Source organism: Carya illinoinensis, chromosome 10 (genome assembly GCF_018687715.1).
Source record: "Carya illinoinensis cultivar Pawnee chromosome 10, C.illinoinensisPawnee_v1, whole genome shotgun sequence".
Classification (NCBI taxonomy): Eukaryota; Viridiplantae; Streptophyta; class Magnoliopsida; order Fagales; family Juglandaceae; genus Carya; species Carya illinoinensis.
Genome location: NC_056761.1, coordinates 17,993,018 through 18,010,379, shown reverse-complemented (window position 1 = coordinate 18,010,379; position 17,362 = coordinate 17,993,018). Strand labels below are relative to the sequence as shown.

Sequence of the window (17,362 nt, the reverse complement as noted above, 5' to 3'; positions counted from 1 at the left end):
ATAAATAAAGGCAATAAATACTCAAATTTTTATCCGTAATACTATTATTTCCGGCATATGGTGATCGTAAAAAATATAGAATTTTCGAGTCATGACTTTTAACGACGTTGTCTGTTATTTCCCAGTGCAATTAAAGAGTCCTATTGCATACAAACATTTGCAGATTTATTGCGTTGCTCGTTTGTAGTGCCTTTCGTGCCCAAGTGACTGTAGCTAGGTGTGTTAAAAACCATTAAATAGTACCTCTTAAGCACCGCTAAAGGTGTACATTGTGAGCGGGGGAGGGAATTATATATGTAGAGGGCCGCGGGGAAGGCAAGGAGGGAGGGGGTGAAAGTTGAAACGAGTATGCATGCTATGCTAACTTGTTTTGAGAGAAAAGAGAGCTTGCCTCTCTGAAAAGGATGTCGCATCCATTTTAATTAATTAGCTACCGATTAGAGAATATATATCTTCCCATGCATGCTTTGATCAAAGCGACCAATTGTTCTGATCTCTAGTACTGCATGCGAGAAGGTTAACACACAAAGTACTACAACAAAAATTATCTTTAAAAATTATATCTAAACAAATTCTCAATGCAAAATGTATTTCATAAAGGAAAATTATTCAAACTTCTTCATCTAATTTTATACCCAATAAACAAAATGAGTACACAAAAGTAGACCCACAAAATAATGTAAATTTATTTGATCCGTTAGATCTATTTTATGATAAAAATAACTTTACAATCTAACATACCAAATCAAGCTACATTATTTTGTGAGTTTACATTTGTGTAATATCTTTTATGACCAAAAGTATTCCTTAGTTTGTTTTGGGGTGATCGCGGAACCTATTAATATCTATATTAATTTTTTTTACATCTTTATATTCTATTAAGCCACCTCAGCATTCACTTAATTAATTTTATTGTTATATTATTTTTCATTTCATTTTCTTTAAATTCAACAATTTCAATAATTTTCAGCATGCACCTTCGAATCTTCGATCGTCTCCATGTATGCTGCCCCTTCAATGGTGGAATTCTTATAGGCTTTAGGAATCTCGTGAAAATTCCATAAGTTTTTATGAATCAACTAATCGCATAGGTTTTATCTATTAGCACAGTTAGTGTTATCACTTACTATGGTGCCAGAAGTGCAATTTTATTTATTGAAGGTAGTTAAGAGTGTCATAATACGTTATGGTCTGCACCAATTGACTCAATTGATTATTTAGAATTTTATGACGCAATAATCTCATTTTCAGTTTTTGAATGATACGTTTGTTTGAAAACATGTTTTGTTTTTTTTTTTTAGGCATTTCGGGGTTGAATTTTGAAAAATGAATTACGCAGTTAGGTTTGTATAAATATTTAGGATTTTACAGTGTAAAATTTATTTTTCACTTTTCCTAAGTGGATAGTAACCTCAATAGTAGCACCTAGCTAGCGCAGTGTTTTAAAATCACTGTGTGGAATGTCCAAATTAAGTTAGGAAAGTTTTATTTTGATGCTTGGAAAGATCTTATCCATATTTGGTCAATAGTTTTGGATACTTGGTACAAAAATGAACCATGAGATGAATTGTGAATGAATCAAGGTGTGAGATCATGCCACCTAAGCAAAACCCTATTGTTTCATTTGATCAATCAAATTGTACCAAACCAAAAATGGTTTCAACTCTAGTGAAACCCTAAATGGTTAGAACCTAATTGAAATCCCGAAAGTTTGGTTGAAACCGAAACTCTAAATGGTTTCCCCAAACCCTAAAGTTGGCCTCCAAACCCTTTTTGATTTGATTTCTAGCATTGTGTTTAATCACTTGATTAAATCACTTTCACATGCTATTAATTTATCAAATCCTTGTTATGACATTATTGTCCAACCTTTTAAACTTTGGAAATTTGATTGAGCCGAGAAAAATTAGATTCAATCATGATAACATTTTAAACCCTAACCAAATCCCCTTTAAACCCCAAAGTGAAGCCTACTTAGTTGAGGTCCACCAATTTGGCCATCTTGGCAAAACTTCTTAAAAAAGTTTCCTCCCCCATATAGAAGGCTATCTACTACCCTTGGCTGCACCCAATAGTGTCTTGATGTGAAAGAGAATTCACCTTATCACCCTCTATACCTCACAGCTGCTACAGGAAGTCCTTGCCCATCACTATTCTCCATTTTATGTGACATAGTCACCTCCAATCAAGAGTCATTCGAGCCTATACCTTCCCCCTCCAGAATTCAAAATTCATGCAAGATACATTTCACTTTCTTTCATCACGTTTTCACCTCATTCTTAGAGAGAAACCCAAAAGAGCTCTCTTGGGCAGATTTCTCACAATGACTCATTCATAAAAGTTGTTTATCTTTGAGTTAGTTTTTGTGGATATCTTATTCATTTCATTCCATGGCCATTTGATTGGTAGAAAGTATTTTTAACCATAGAAAGGTCTTTCTAGGCATGAAACTGGAGAGTATGTTATGTTTTGAAATTTTTAACCAAGCTAATGGACTTATCTTGGTCCAAACATTTTATGGAGTGTTGTTAGCATGTATTTATGAATGTTCATTGAGGTTTTGTTGCATGAGTAAAGCTTTTGGTGATATATTTTCTTAGATCTATAAACTTGAAAATTAGAAGTGGAAAAACAGTTTTTGTTTTGAGAAAATTTGAATATTTTGTGGTTTGATCTTACTCTAAAAGGTTTGATATTTTTATGTGATGATCCTAAGTCTCTTATTTTCATGTTAGGATGTTAGTTTGAATATATTAGTATTAGTTTTAAATATATGAATTTTCTATGTAAGAGGATTTCGGTTAGGCCTAAAATTTAATGTTTTCGGGGTTAGATCAATGTTTTATTAATTTTTAGCCATGTGATTTTAAGTTTGATGGTTGAATCTTCTTTAAGACACATTCTTAAACCATATGATATGTTAGTTTGAAGATCTCATATTTTTAAGCCATCGATCAAGAGATTGATCAAAGTTAGTTGAGAAAAAGTTTTTATTTTTGGACTAAGGGTTGTTTTGTGATTTACTAAGTTGATTTCGCACCCGGGGGTTTCAACCCTCCTCACACCCACCCTCGAGCCACCGAAATTATAACAGTCTTGGAAGGAAATGTTGAAGTTGGTTTTGTCACATCCTACCCCTACCACCGTCTCATCACAAAGGTGCTAGGAAAGGGCAATGTCTTTGTCTTCCCTAGGGGTGATTTCGATCTAGTCCGGAGGAGGTTTTGTGGACTGGACTAGACCTATTCCACCCAGGATTGGACCAAAATTAATAAGGACTGACTTGGTTCGGTCCCATTCGGGACTGGCCGGTCCGATTGGTCTCTCAGTCCCATTCGGGGCGGCCGATCCGGTCAGTCCGCCCCGGTCCCAACTGGGCCAAAGGCCCAATCCGTATATCCTATCTTTAATTTTTTCAGCCCACTAACATTTTATCCAATTTTAAGTTTCAAAAAAAAAAAAAAAGAGAACTTGAAGGGAAAATAAAAATAATCATTAAAAAAAATCATCTATATACAATAAATTTGAATAAAAGGATTTACTTACAAAAGAATATAAAATTTCTATATCCATGATTCCATCCATTTCAAACAACTTAAACAAGATTATCAATCATTCATATTAATAAAATTTAAAAAAATAGAAATATAGAAATTAAAAACAATCCCTAATCAGTAAAATGCCTTATAAGTAATAAGTAATAAGTTATAACTAATAAGTAAGCATCAAATTTATCCTATGTTAAAAAGTCTGAATAGAAAAAGAAAAAAAAAATACAAATAACAATTACATAAATACACAGCTATCACTTTCTTAGGTTTTTAGTCTCTCATGTGTACATTAATACAAAACACAAATATATATATAAACCAAATAGACTAGCAACCAAATGAAGTTCCTTCCTTGCTATTGCTACAAAATAACAAAACACATAATAAAGTCAAAGCCACAAAGTTGCTTGTTCTAGGCTTCCAGCGTTGCTTCTTGTTCCATGTACTGCAATCTGCACATGCTACTTATAGTGAGAGTTTGAGCATACGAGTTAAGAGTAACCAAAATATGTTATGATCTCTTACCCTTTACTTTTTATATTAAAAAGTAAAAAATAATAATAATAATTAGATACATTAAATATTATGTTAACAAAAAGCATATATATTTACATGAAGAGCTTTCAAGTTGCTTAAAAAAATTGAGTTTAAACTAATCATTTAGGTGTCCAATAGTACTAGACCCATGTGATTTCATTACTAGGACAATTAAAAAAATACACACCAAAGTACCAAATAAATCTCAAATTCAATGCATAATAATCAAAGTATCAGCATGCACATAAATATATATATATTTATATTGCATTTACAATGTAAAAAATATACAACAATCTATTAAAGCATATAATTAATTTAATGATGCATTTTGATACATGGCATATAAATGCAAGATCAGCCACTTTATTACAAAAATAATTAAAAATATAAGTAGTTTTAAAATTCAAACATTAAAAAAAAAACAAACCTTTAAGAAGTATACAAGAGAGTACACCTAGCTAGGAACTAGAGATAGATGTACGAAATCATGAACGGTGAGAGCATCAAAATCTATGGCAATGGGTCACATGAACAAAACCTTTAAGAAAAACCACAACCAATAATTTTCTCATCTCTTTAGTCTTTAATTAGCATTGAAATTTGGGCCAGTAGGCATTGAATTTGATGCCTCTACAGAATCAACAAATTTCTCTAAAAATTTAAAACAAAACAAGTTAAATAAAGTTACACAACATAGAAGATAAAACAAAATAAACCACAAAATAAATACATTACATACCCATATCCAAATACTTCTCAAATTCCTCCATTTCATCCATTAAAGTCCTAAGGCTTATTGGAGTAGAAGAAGAACGAATCCAATTTTGTGCACCTATGAGACCCTCAACACTCATTGGATTTAAACTACTTCTGAAAGGGTCAAGCACATGACCAACAGTGCTAAACGTGGATTCAGAGATCACAGTAGATATCGGTATTGCAAGTACATTATGTGCAACTTTTGAAAGTATATGATATCTAACTGAATTCATCTTCCACCAATTTATAATATCAAAACTATCATCTTGATCATCACATCTTTCAGCTAGATATCTATCAACCTTTGACTCACTTTCCAAACTGTCATATGACTATAATTGTTGCTTAAGTTAGGCCATCAATTGTGCCTTGCTACTCTCATTCTTGTAAGCTGAATGATCTACATTTTCATGTAGGGAACTTGTGAGCTGAGGAGAACTTCCTTTTTCATTTTCCCTGTATGCCTCATACATGCGGATAAATGCATTTCTCACCCTTAAACTAAAATCAATGTTTTTTGTAGGATCATTTGCATACATTTGTCTCAACCCAAAATCAAGATATCACATCTTTTAGCGAGGATCAAGAAGAACCCCAACATACAACAACATATTTTGATTTTCCAAATTGTCCCAATACTTTTCAAACTTTTTCAACATATTTGTGGCCATTAATCCCACCGCGAGGCTTCGTTCTTCACACTCCATATTAATAGGATCTTTAATTCTAATCAACTCTAGGAAATTAATAAATATGGCAAGTTACATATTCACCCCTCAAGAAGCGTAACGTTACATCGTGAAATATTTGAAGAAACCTCACAAATAACTTCACCTTCTCCCAATCGGATGCATTGGGAGGCCTTAACTTCCTTGACTTTCATCTATTCACCACATCTTCATCATCGACATCATCATCATCATTGTCATCATCTTGAATAATACCAAGGAAACATGGATATTTTTCCTCCAACTGATCAAAAACCTTTCTAAATTTTGAAGCACTGTCCAACATAAGATAGGTGGAATTCCACCTAGTCGGTACATCTAAGCAAACTTGGCATTTGGATTGAATATCTTCCAAATCCACACATTTCTTAAATATACTCCACCTTTGAGGGGAGGATTTAACATATTTCACAACACTTCTCACATTCATTATAGACTCATCATGTTCTTTTAACCCATTACGAATGATTAAATTCAAAATATGGGCACAACATCCAACATGCAAGAATTCATGTTCCAAAAAAATGTCTCTCCTATACTTGTTTTTTTTTTACAAAAAAGAAACAGCCCCATTATTAGAACCTGCATTATCAAGAGTGATTGCAAGTATTTTTGGTCACCCACAATCATGCAAACACATCTCTATGCCCTTGCCAAGTGTATCACCCTTGTGATTTTCAACCAAAGAAAAGGAAAGAATCCTCTTGTGTAATTTCCAGTCATCATCAATAAAGTGTGCTGTCAGACACATATAGTTTATGTTTTGTACAGATGTCCATGTATCCATGGTGAGGGAAATTTGCTGTCATCGAAGAGCATTTTTCAACTTTTATTTTTCCTTCAAAAACAAACTAAAGCAGTCCTTGGCAACCATCATATAGGATGGAATCCCTACCCACTTAAGGCAAACCACAAGTATAAACTTCTTGAAACCCTCCCCTTCAGCATGCCTAAAGGGTAACTCATCACGAATAATCATCTTTGCTAAGGCTTGTAGGCAAGCCTCAACACTAAATGAAATGGGCACAAGTCTCCTAGTACTACTTCCTCCGTCCACCTTCCAACCTAGAGTCGTCTGGGAATTATCCATCTTCTTAAATGAACATTTTTTACATTGCTTCTCAATGTGATGTTTCATGGATTTCATAACGTTGGTCTTCGTATCACATGCATACAAAATACCAAAATAATTACAAGCAACCCTAGGTTTAGTGGGATCACCTTTTGGTATTTTTGTAAAGTGATCCCAAACTATTGACCTAACTTTACCACTTTGTGACCCACCAACCGATCTATTACTTACATTGGATGGGGGTGGAGGTGGAGGCATGTCTTGTGTTGACTCTTACACATCATTTGAAGAAGACTCTATCTAGAGAAATGGAGAGACTTAACTTAAATTCACAGGAAAAACAAGAAAAATCAGATTTGTTGTCTCATAATGATAATAGGTAGAAAAAAAAAATAGAAACAGATTTGTACATCACAATATTGCTCAATTTCTTTTAAATCATTAATTATTTCAAAAAATGGAAGATATGTGTGTGATCAGAGAAGAGATGCCAACATTGATGGATGATCGTACAAATATGAGAAATAGAGCAATGGATTTAAACCTTTAGAAAAGCATGGTGGTGGATAGATGGGTGAATGCCATTCATATGTTTTTGTTGCGTGGAGATAGGATGTGTAAATCATAATTCATAGGATTCACATCATTCAAGTTTAAGGGACACAATATACAAGACGCAATATACAACAAACAAGACATGAAACTTGGAACAAAATAGGGCTAAGTTAAATAGATTTCGGTGAGTGTATCTGGGGTTTACTCCATAGGGGTGGGTGTCCAAAGGGCTTTGTTTTGGTGAGGCTTCACATTATAAAAAATTTTATCAACTATAATTTCCTTTTTTCCCCCATTTGTTATAATTTTTTTTTTGAAAGGAGGTAATATACAGAGCATTTAGGCTTCATAGTGCTATGTTAAATAGATTTTGGTAGCAGTTTGCCATTCTGATTTTAGCATGGATGATTGAACAAAAAGTATGAAATTGCATTAGAGTAAGTCATAAGATTAGAGCTTGGTTTTTTCTGATGTGGATTCCATGAAAAATCGTTTGCTTCAAATAGCGAAGAAGCCACTTTGAAGCTGTCCAATGAGTAACTGTATAAACCGTGGAAGTAAATTTACTGAAAAAAAAAATATTCTGATGGGTGAGAGACAAATATTGTAGACCACCAATGACACTTCGGAACTAAGTGCTATCAATGGATGCGGTACCATCAACCAATTTAAGGGTTGTGCTTGTGGACAATGGAGTTGAAACATCTTTAGCACTAGCCATGTTGGTTTTAGATAGAAGGTCCCGAATGTACTTGTATCAAGAGAAGAAAGTACCAGATGTAGTGGAAATTACCTCCATTCCCAAGAAAAAAATGAAGGTGACCCATGTCCTTTAGAGAAAATTGAATGCCAAGTTTTTCAATAATATCATACACAAAGAGTATATCATTGCCAGTGATAACCAAATCATCCACATATACTAATAAATAGCATATAACAGAATTGTGACTGTATATAAACAAGGATGAGTCTACTTTTGAGTTTTGAAAACCAAGGCCCATGATTACCAATTTGAGAGTAGAATACTACACTCGAGGAGCCTATTTGAGGCCTTAGATGGCCTTACATAACATGCACACATGGTTAGGTTTGGATACATCTTGGAATCCTAGTGGCTAAACCATGTACATTGTCTCAGTCAACTCACCATCCAAGAATGCATTGTCGAGATCTAGTTGTCTCAAAGGCCACCCCTACATCACAACCATTGTCAAAACAGTCTTAATGGTAGCAAGTTTCATAACTGGACTAAATGTTTCCTTGTAATCTAATCTGTCACATTGATTGTATCCTTTAGCAACAAGTCTCGCTCTAAAGTGATCAACTGATCCATTAGATTTTCTTTTAACATGAATACCCACTTGCTTCCCACTGGTTTACAGTTATTGGGTAGGGAAACAAGTTCCCATGTACCACGGTGCATGAGCGTTGTGAGTTTATCTAACATGGCTTGTCTCTCCAGTGAGGTTCATGGAGTGCTTAACCAATACAACTTGGTTCAAAGGTTGGGGGAATAGGATGCTTGGTCACATAATTGAATTGTTTGGGTTTATGGATATTGTTCATTGACCAAGTGGTCATGGTGTGGGTTCGGTGAGGGAGTTGCACATTTGGGTCAGTGAGGGAATCAGTATTCACATTGGTGTTTTGTGTGGTCTGAGTGTTGTGTGTATTTGATGAAGAGACTAAATTTTCATGTGACTGAAATGAGGAAGGGCAAGTAGGAGAAAAAAGCATATATTAGAAAACAGAGTAGGAAGAGACAGAGTAGTTACTTGGAGGTGATGTGGAAATGTTGATCTCCCGAAGTAAGTGGCAGTGGTTGCAGTGGAGACAGCACTGTGATGAGAGGGGCAATAGTCATGGATGATGGAGAATGAGATGGAATTGTTGTGGTGGTCTGATGAGGATGAGAATGAGTTTGAGTTTCATCAAACAAAAATGTGCCGAGAGATGTAAAGCTTTTGGGTCTTGAGATTAATGCATTTGTATGCATTTTGGGTTGGGGAATAGCCCACAAACAGACAGGGTGTTGCTTTGGGCTAACGCTTGTTTGTATTGTATGGCCTGGTGAATGGAAAGCATAGGCAGCTGAATTTTTTAAGTTTGAGTTAATTTGGCGGCTAGTGAAATAAGGCTTCAAAAGGTGATTTGTTATTTAATATAGATGTTGGGTGATGGTTTATAAGGTAAGTGGTAGTGGAAAAAGCGTAGACCAATGTCATAAAGATAAAGATGCATCATGCAATAGAGTTAGGCCCGTTTCCGTCAAATGATGGTGATGACGCTCGTAGACACCATTTTGCTGTGGTGTATGAGGGGTAATGGTATAATGACTTATTCTATGTATGGAGAAGTATTTTTTTAGAGCAACAAATTCACCACCATTATTAGAGTAAATACTTTTGATTTTTTATCGAACTCTGGTTTCAACAAGGTGTTTAAATTGAGGAAATATTGTGCTAACATCAAATTTTGTTTCCATAGCATAGAACCAAATATATTTGTGAAATGATCAACCAAATATCGGGATCCATCAATGCCAACAGTATTAGAAGGGCCCCAAACATCAGTGTAAATTAAATCAAGTGGTGTATGACTTTGAAGACTAGTAGGCCGAAATGGTTGTTTGTGCGCTTTATTGACTAAACAAGAAGAACAAAGATGAGAACCATTTTCTTTCATTATTGGAAGAGAAAAGAAATTAAATCTAACAGGATGATGAATGATTTTATGAGATGAATGTCCAAGACGTTTGCGCCACCCATCAATTGAAGATCGTTCATGCACATTTGCAACCATTGTTGGTGAAGATTTCACCAGTGATTCCGAGAGAGTGTACATACCATTTCCACATGCACTTTTGAGTAGAATTGCCTCGTGGTCTGATCCTTAACAAGGAAAAAAATGGATGAAATTCAACAAAAACATGACTTTGGATGGTGAAATGATAAACTGAAATGAGGTTTTTACGAATATTAGGAACACAAAGTGTATCATTTAAATGAAAGGTGTGTGTGTGCGATTGAAGAACCAGTGAACCAATATGTGAGATATGCAAACTTGAGCCGTCACTTATGACAACTCCATTGGTGCCGTTGTATTTAGAATGCATTGATAAATTAGCCAGATCACCAGTGATATTGTGGGAGGGGCCTGAGTCAATAAGCCATTTAGTATCCTTGGCTGGTGATGTTGATACACAGTTTCTATTTCCTTCAGAGAAATGCAAGCGGGGGCAATATTTTTCCATCACAAATTTGACACAATTCAATTCCTTGGCTGGTGATGACGCAATTCATCACAAATTTGACATTGGACTTATTTTTTTTCTTGTTGTCCTTTGAGGGAGCACTAGTTTAGGCAGACCCATTTTGTTTGAAGACCCTTGAAACTTTATCCTCCTTGTGAAGAGTTAAGTAGTTGGCCGAAGTGACAGATAAGCATCTTGAACGTTAATGGCCGTTCCCATGCACAAATGGGTGCTGCAATTTCACAAAAATCATTTTCCAGTCCATTGAGAATGTAAAGAGTGAGTTCATCATCAGAAATAGGATGATCAATGAGAGAGATTTCATCAGCACGCGCCTTGACAATGTGTAGGTATTCTTGAATCTTTTGATTTCCTCTCTTTATCATTGTAAGCTCCTCCTTGAGATGCATTGTACAAGTGTGGGATTTGCTTGAATACATAGTATGCAATTTGTGCCATGCTTCTTGGGATGTTTTAGTAGTAGAAATAAATGGAGTGATGGTGATGGTAGTGGAAGCCAAAATGACACTTAGGATAAGCTTATCTTGCCTTATCTAGTGGGTTTTTTGAAGGACGGTGATGAAGGGGTCAGTCGGGGAGGGACATGGGTTATCACTAGTGACATAATTGAGTAGATTATATCCAATAAGGAGGGCTTCGAACTGAGCATGCCACTGAAGGAAGGTTGAGGGTGTGAGTTTTTCATTTATTTGTGTAGTAATGTTGAGGGCAATAAAAGGGATATCTATTGGAGATGGTGGGGTTGTAATCGGATTATGGGTGTTTTCATAGTTTGGGATCTAGTTCTCGTGGGAGAAAGGCTCTCTTGATGCGATGATGAATTTTGAATATTAACAGAGAAATTATATTGCTGCTCAAACCAGAAAATATTTCCCACACCTTTACAATCGTTTCTATAGGAATATATACAAATTTACAAGTCTATTCTAAGTAAGAATCCTAGAATTATGACTAGCTATTACAGGAATGTTGACTAGAAATTTTATAACTGTTACATCCTTGATTCATTGCTAATAATCTACTTACATTATCTATTGCTTGATTTGAGGAATCTTCCGTTATATTTCCAACACTTTTAAAGCGTGGCTCTAAAGATTGCACTTTAAACTAGGCCAAGTTGAATGCATGTAAAGCATTCTAAGTGGCAAACAATAGTTCATGTTTCGAACTTATGTTGGAAGCCTCTCCACTTTGAAAATCTTACCCTATCTTTTCCAATATAGACTTCTGCTCTCACTTTTGCACATTACTCATGAGTCACTGTGCGTATATCCATGATCATAAGTTTATTTTGGTTCTTCATGGTGAAAGATCACATATTTGCGCGAGTGATCTTCTTCGTTCATAATTTACATATGTAATTCCATGATTGTTATGAATGGCATGCAGTTCTGGTGGATGGTTTAGCCTGCTAGGATCCCAAGCTAGTTCAAGCCAATGACTTCATTTTTAGTGGACTTCACATAGCAGGCAACACATCAAATCCATTTGGGTCAAAGGTGACACTTGTTACTGTGGCCCAACTAGCAGGGCTGAACACACTGGGCATCTCTATTGCTTACATTGATTACCAACCATGGGGTATCAATCCTCCTCACGCACCCTCTGGCCTTTGAAATTCTAGTCGTATTGGAAGGTGACCTTGAAATTGGTTTTGTCACATCCAATCTCAAAAATCGTCTCATCCTGAAGGTGCTACAAAAGGGTGATGTCTTTGTCTTCCCCATTAGTCTCATCCATTATCAAAGAAATGTAGGTTCTACTAATCTTGTTGTCATTGTTGCTCTGAGCAGTTAGGACCCTAGAGTCATCACAATTGGGAATGTAGTGTTTGGGTCTACACCAAAAATCACAAGTGACATTCTTGTGAAGGCTTTCCAAGTTGATAAAAATGTTGTTGATTACATCAAATCCAAGTTTTAGACAAGCGAGAGAAAGATACAATTACTAGAACATGAAAGAAAAGCTTTTTCAACTGGTACTTCCTAGTATTGTAGTTTGCATGTGTATTTGTGTGTTTCCCACATCAGTTAATTTGAGGCTTTCTGTATTCTTTTAATATTTATGCATTTATGATGCTCCCAACGACAAGTGCTAAATGTGTGCACATGCAACATGTGTAAAACAAAAGACACAACGTATAAGTTAAGTCGATCAACTAAGACCAAAATTTCTTTAAATACAATTTCACTTAGATACAAGAGTTTCAAAATAATATAGTTATCCAGTAAAAGCATCATAAAACCAAAATACAAGATTCAAAGCGGGGAAATAATGCCCAATATAAGCAAGTGGCACCAAATCGTTTTTTCAACGGCGCCGCAACCTCAGGCCCAACCTCCTCATCATCTGTATCAAAATCTATGGTACCAAGAATGGTACCATAGGTAAGTAATACTCTAAACAATCCACAAGATAAAAATACATTCATGCAAGAACAATATGCATGCACATGATGACATATGTATGGGATCCAAAAATCATCTTTTCCCAAAATGAATAATTTTACACGCATGGTCTACGTATTTCCATTAATCAAATCCCACAATTTTCTAAGAAAATGGCCCACATATCCTTTAACCAAATCTCACCATTTTCCCAGAAAATGGTCCACATATCCTTTAACCAAATCTCACAATTTTTTCAAAAAATGGCCCATTATCTATTTTACCGCATGTACCATGATCTCCCGTAGGGATCATTCGTACATCCTGGCTCTCTTTGCCAACTGCAAGTAATGACCAAGCATGTGATTACGTAAAGAGTAATGGCCATTTCTGTGCCTAGCACATTTTTGGCCAAGCATCTTCTAGCCCCTGCCAGTAGAGGGGCCATGGAGTCGGCACGAGAGTGTTACCATCCCGTCCGATCCTGTTGTCGCTTAGTGACAACCCAGAGGACATCACTCAATATATTAGACTCCCGAGTGACCAGAGGAGCTCCACTGAGATAATGCCTCATCTTAGCTTAGGGTCGTGATACGCATGCACCCAAAAATCCATTCAACACATGAAAACTCAGTTTTCATTTCTAACACATGAACATGCATGCAATATGCAAAAACTCAGTTTTTATTTTACAAACATGAACATGCATACACTATGCAATGTATACGACATGACACAAGTATATCCAATAAAATCCCAATATCATCTAATCACACAAACAACTCCGTTCTCCATTTCGACTAACCCCTAACTCCTCGGACTCAGCCCAGCACAATCAACCAATTTTACATAATAATTGTTAATGTAAAATATATTTAAATCTTAAAGGTTATTTGGAAAATATTTACAGTGCTTAAAGGCAAATCTGGAAGATCAAAGGTCACGCCCAAGTGGCAGAGCAGTAGCGGATAGTGCTTTCCAAGTAATGGTCGTAGGTCTCAAAATACCCAAATTTGAACAGAGACAAACGGAGACTAGGGAAGGCTAGGGTAAGGCTTAGGGGTGTTAGTGAAACTAGTGGTAGTTGTGGTTGGCCATGGGTGGCGATCAAAGGTCCAAAAGCACAAATTGGAGAATGCAATGGATGGGCTTCACCAGTGGCAGATCCAAGCTCGAGAAGGGTGAGTTAGGCTGATGGAAGGTTGGTGGTGAAGTGGTGAAGAGTTAGTGGCCAACGATGGTGTGACGGCGGTGCGCAAGCTCAAGGGAGCCACGGCTTGGAGATGTGCGTGGAGGAGTTTGGCGGCATAGGAGGGGCTGAAAATGAAGGGGTAAGGTCGCTGGCTGGTGGTGAAGAGAATGAGAGCTGTGGTGATGGCAACGGGCGGCACATGGCAGCATAAAAAGACCAAACCCGAATGGGTTTCACTTGGCCAGAGAGAGAGAGAGAGAGAGAGAGAGAGAGAGAGTGGGGAAGGGAGGTTGGGGTAGGGGTGGTTGAGTTGGTGGGCTGAGCTGGCTGAAGGGATGCACGGCTTGAGAGAAAGAGAGGACGTCTCGCACGGGAGAGAGCAGGGGAGAAGAAGAAAAAGAACGAAGAAAAAGATAGAGAGAAAAAGAAAAGGGAAAAAGAAAAAGAGAAAAAAAAGGGAAAGAAATGAGGTTCAATCCTCGCAACTTGAGTCTAAAAATTGATCCAACCAAAATGAATTTCAAAACGGCGTGTTAAATAAAAAAATTTAAACGTAGTAATTTAGTAAAATAAAATAATAAAATCCAACAATAAACTAATTTAAAATAAAGAGCACAATAAAATAAATAAAAACCAAATAAAAACACTACAACTCAGTATTAATAAAATAAAATAATTAAAGCACAACAATAAAATAATTCAAACTAGAGAGTAATTTAAATGTAAATAATTATTAATATCAAGAAAGCACATTATATAAATCTCACAACTTAAAAATCATAAAACAATACAATGAGAAACATGTTTAATTTAAAATAAGAGAATCCCAAATTATAATAATTTAAATAATCATTCAATAAAAATACATGTAAATATGGGGTATCACATCCTCCCCCATTTTGAAATAAATTTCATCCTCAAAATTTGTGAGGTCAAATATCAGCGCCAAGCAGGATACAAGATACAACTTAGGACACATTTGAGAAAATATACCATCAACTATTCCCATACAAGCATGAGTAATGCTGTCCTAAATCTACTCTTATAGGCGATTCCATCATATTCACACTAGTACTCCAGTGGCACATCACGTCTAGTACTCCTAAGGCGGCCATGTAATCCGAAATCACCATTTCCACAAGAACCTTAATACCATGCCCAAGTAAATTTCAATAATTACTATCTTCCCACAATAAACTGTGCTAACCTCAATCGACTTCCATGCTATAACTTCCAATCCTTCATTGTATACTACACCTTGGTAACCTAATAGCTACTTTCAAAGTGAACCATCCATAAACAAATTTTGCACAACCAAATGATTAATCTCTAATTACAAGCATCTTCTCAAAATTTTGAGTCGCTACTAATTCCTCAAAAACAGCTCAAAATTTGAACACCCATCTATATCACAAAATATCACGCTCCTACTACGCACTCAATCCACCAAAAAGCATAAAGTTTATGTATTAAAAGATGAACACCATCAAGTAAAACCTTGATCAACACCTACTAATAAGAAAACCTTTACCACATTATGGTAGAAAAAACTCCGTGCCTTAAACCATAAATTTTCATAGCCATTCCCCAGTTGGCTCTTGTTGCCTTAATCAAAATCAATGTCCTATAAAATAAATCGATGATCATTGATAGAAATCAATACCAATCAACCTCAACATCCCAAAATGAAAACAAATGTCATCATCTCAAAATACAACTGCCACATCTAAGATAAGGAACATACCCTAAAAGGCTCAGACCCATCCTAACCAACCAAAAAGAGCGCCTATAAACATCTACTAGACAACCTACACTTAAAAGCTTAACACCTAATTTCTGAATATCATCTAACCTGACGGTGACTAAACTCACTACAAACCACCATTGACTTCACCAAAACATTATCGAAATCCTCTTAGTAACTCTCCTACCTGCTTCTACTCTCATAAGCCAATATTAGCAAGACTAGTTCCTCAATAGCACATTACGATTAAACCTCAAAGCAGGCCGTGCTGTTCAAATCTCCAATCCATCAAAACTATTGCACAACACTCTTGGATCCTAATGCTTATTACCTCATAAATCTGGTTATGTTATCCACCATTGATGCCTAAACTTCAACTTCAGAGACTTCATTATACACCACACATAGCGACCCAACTATCTCTTTTCAAGTTAAATAATAATGTCCATAATTCTCCCAACTGGATACTCAATCTCCAAAGGAGATTATAGTCTAAAAAATTTAAACTCCTTTGCGACCACAAGTCACAATTAATTCTTGAAGGTAATCACCATAATTATTGCCAGCCATCATTCCATTGGGTAACATGCTTCGACTGAACACTCTGATCGACTTGCAAAAATTCAAAGCTAAGATTGCTTGAATCTAATACTATCGCATCAAATCCACCTCAGCACCTACCAAAACCACTTCTTCCAAGCCAAAAATGAAATGGGGATGTTTACTCTCCAAAATCCATACACGCTCACCACCACTACGAATTGATCTCATGCATCCTTAGCTAAAACCAATAATCCTCCAAAAGTTCAAGTGATCAGTTACTACCATTTCCATCATCTGGACTTATATCCTCAAATCAACAAGAATAATTCTTGAATTTGCTCAACTTATATCCTTAAAATCAGCAAACAACTATTGGTTAAAGTTTTGTATCGAGAATGACTTTAAACCTGCTAATAATCCATTCTCAAAAGTCTATAGAACATATAGCCTCAAATTCAATCGTATTCAATACCAACACATAATCTACTATTTCCATCACCCTGAGGGACCTATATCTTTATAATCGATAAAAATCATTTCCTAAAATTTGCTACTACAACCTTAAGTTAACAATAATAATTTTCTGAACTAGATCGATATCTTCAGTCCTCAAAGAAATACAAGAACTAGATCATTACCTTCAATCCCCAAAGAAATACTCTCCTGAAAAATTCACATATCAATAACTCAACTCCGATCAATTCTATTTTAATGGTTACAAAGAATCAACCTCCAAAATAGATTAAATCTTATTACAAATCAGTCCTTCAACTTTGCAATTCTAAAACCTTAAATCAAATGAGAATCATCTTTTGGAATTTGTAAGATCAATGAACTCATACCCCATAATAAAACAATCGACTCCCGAAGTTTTCAAAATTTAAAACATTAATGGATAATAAATCATATTCCGAAATCCTCAAGATCGATGGCCTTAAATCTAAAACATTTGTATTAAAAGCTTGTAAATTCTAAAGCCCCAATTGCTACCAAATTGCTTACATGAGTTGGCAAAAT

The 17,362-nt window shown here is 35.7% G+C and overlaps 1 pseudogene; it reads left to right on the top strand.

The window, feature by feature from the left end:
* The first annotated feature begins 11,731 nt into the window (after nucleotides 1-11,731).
* Nucleotides 11,732-12,402, top strand: LOC122278509 (annotated as a pseudogene).
* The last annotated feature ends 4,960 nt before the right edge of the window (nucleotides 12,403-17,362 follow it).